Source organism: Nannospalax galili, unplaced genomic scaffold (assembly GCF_000622305.1).
Source record: "Nannospalax galili isolate Female #2095 unplaced genomic scaffold, S.galili_v1.0 scaffold3367, whole genome shotgun sequence".
NCBI classification, from domain to species: domain Eukaryota; kingdom Metazoa; phylum Chordata; class Mammalia; order Rodentia; family Spalacidae; genus Nannospalax; species Nannospalax galili.
In genome coordinates this window covers 150,203-152,986 of record NW_008355378.1, presented here as the reverse complement: position 1 = coordinate 152,986, position 2,784 = coordinate 150,203, and the positions used below count along the sequence as shown (strand labels likewise).

Below are 2,784 nucleotides of genomic sequence, written 5' to 3'. Positions count from 1 at the left end.
GAGGCCGCTTCTGCTTCCCAGGTGACAAGATGACAAGGAGAGTGGCATGAGGCAGATACCGGCCAGGTCAACACTGACCTCAGACCTGAGATTGCTTTTTTAAAAGCAATTGCTACACCCAGTGACCAAACTCAGCTCTATTAATCAGATACATCAAGCCCAAATTTCCTACTGTCTGTTAGGATTAAGTCCAGATGTAGGGAATGATTCAAACAGGAGACAAAAATTGCACATGGAGCCTGGCATAGTTGCACTCACTTTTAATCTCAGCACTCTGGAGGCAGAGTAGGTAGATCACTGTGAGACTGAGGCCAGTCGCATAGCAAATTCCTGGCCAGCTGAGGTTACAGGGAGACCTTGTCTAAAACAAAACAAAGCAAAACAAAAACAAAACAAAAAGACATCACCCTGCAACCTGCCAGGACACTTGCACAACCCCAAACCTGCTGCAGGGAGGCCTTTTTCCCCATCTCTGTACACCCTGTCACCAAAGTCCTGCTAGAAACCCTACAAACTACCAGATCTGCAAGCATCCACAGACCTGATCTGGTAAATTGTCTAACATTCCTTAATGTTCCATGCCATCTCAGCTCTGCTAGGACACTGGTGTGCTCACCTCAGGTCTCAAAGCTTTTCCAGAACTTCCATGGTGAGTTTTCTTTACCACAAATTCCTGGGCCCTGTCATCTCAGCTCTCAGACCTGCTCTGGTTGCTAGAATGCTTGTGCCTCCAGACATGTACATAATCCCAGCCTGATCTGTCAGTGAATCCGTTCAATAACAACTATGCAGCCAACACTGCTGTTCTAGGACTGTTCAAGGAATCTATACTAGAACATCAACCCAACACTTACACCTCTTCCTAGCTTAACTGAGACTGCTTGTTACACCCCATTTGCAGATCAGGCTTAAAGTGAGTCCAAAATGGAACCCCAAGCACGACACAGCTCAGCCATAACTTGACAAGTTGCGAAAACAGCAAAAAAAAAAAAACAAAAACAAAAACAAAAAAACCCATTCAGCCTAGAAATCACTTACTCATACCAACTAATAACACAAATGAGTTAAGTCCAGATGAATAGGTCTCATAAAAATAACACAAACAAGAGGATGGAGAGATGGCTCAGAGGTTAAGAACACTGATTGCTCTTGCAGAGGCCCTAAGTTTGATTCCTAGCACCCAAATAGCAGCGAACAAACATCAACAATTCCAGGTCCAGGGGATGCAACACCCACTTCTGACCTCTGTGGATGTTGCAGGGCATGGATACATTTACATACATTCAAGCAATACACTCATACACATAAAATAAAAATAATAAATAAAATAATTAGAAAACAACAAACAACATGAATAACCAAGGTAATATATCTACCACAGAAATTTCTACCTTCATCATGGTTCCAGAGAATAACAACATGGTGGGTAAACAATGATTTCAAGATGATAATATAAATATGTTCAAGAAAGTCAGAGGGGTATGAATAAAAGACAGAATGCAGACTCTGAAAACACAGTTGAATGAAATACAATGCACAATGTGAAATTAGAATTCAGTGAATAGATACTACTCTGAGGAAAGCCAAACTGAAATGAAAATTGAAATAAAAATGAAAATTGAAATGAAAAACTCAGGAATTCAAACAAAAAAATCTTGAGGAAAGAAGCATAAAGGATGAAATGGAACCGAGAATATCAGATCATGAAGACAAAGCTGGTTAACTGGATTGCTCAATCAAAAAAAAAGTCAAATCTAAATTAACTCAGGAGAGGAATATGCAAGACCTCTGGAACACAGTAAAAGAACAAACTTGGGTCCCGGTGGTCAGTCTTTGGGCCCTGCAGCCATGCTGAAGTGGAGCTGCCTGTTCGCTGACACTGCCCCATTGCAGCTCAAGGTCCGCGTGGGCCCAAGAGAGCTCGGCCATGGCATCTTTGCCCAGCGCTATGCGCACGAGGTGTTCAAATAGACCAACAGCTCCGTATCCAAGGGGCCCAGTCCTGCAGAGATCACATATGGCGTGAAGGCTGTTGCACGGTCCACCTGCCAGAGTCCCCAAGGCCTGGACCTACAGGGGCCCCTGGAAAGACAAGGAACAGATGTTGATTGGACCTGATGGGCAACTGATGAAGAGCGAAGCCCAGGCCTCAGAAGCTGACCTGCCCAGGGCACCCACTGCCTTCTCTTCATGCCTACTATCTGTGGCTGGGAAGGCGGTTTTCAGCCAGTGTGACCGGGCCCTGTGTGGACAGTGCATATACACCTGCTGGGGCTGCTGAGCTGTGGCCTGCATTCTGTGTGGCCTTGAAGACTACACAGATGTTTGTGAGAAGACTCTGAGCAACAGCTGTGCTATATTTGAAGCCTGAGTGGCCATGGATGGCAGTACTCCCTGGATGGCACAACATTTTCTCCATGAAGAGGAAGAGAGTGACTTTTATACATTGTTTTGTACCCCAGCAACAGAAGTGAATAAATCCCTATTTGCAAAAATAAGTAAATAAATAAATAAATAAATCAATAAAGACACCAAATTTAGCAGCCATGGGAATAGAAGATGGAGAAGAAGAAATTCAGGTCAAAGGCACAGAAAATGTTTTTAATAAAATAATAGAAGAAAATTTCCCAAATGTAGGAAACGAGATACCTATCAACACACAAGAGCTATACAGAACACCAAGTGTACAGAACCAAAAAATTAACTCCCCACATTGTAAAACTGTCAAAACACTAAATGTACAGAACAAAGAAAACATACTGAAGGCTATGAGATTGAAAGATC

The 2,784-nt window shown here is 43.1% G+C and overlaps 1 pseudogene; it reads left to right on the top strand.

Moving 5' to 3' along the window:
- The first annotated feature begins 1,848 nt into the window (after positions 1–1,848).
- On the top strand, positions 1,849–2,371 carry LOC103749641 (annotated as a pseudogene).
- The last annotated feature ends 413 nt before the right edge of the window (positions 2,372–2,784 follow it).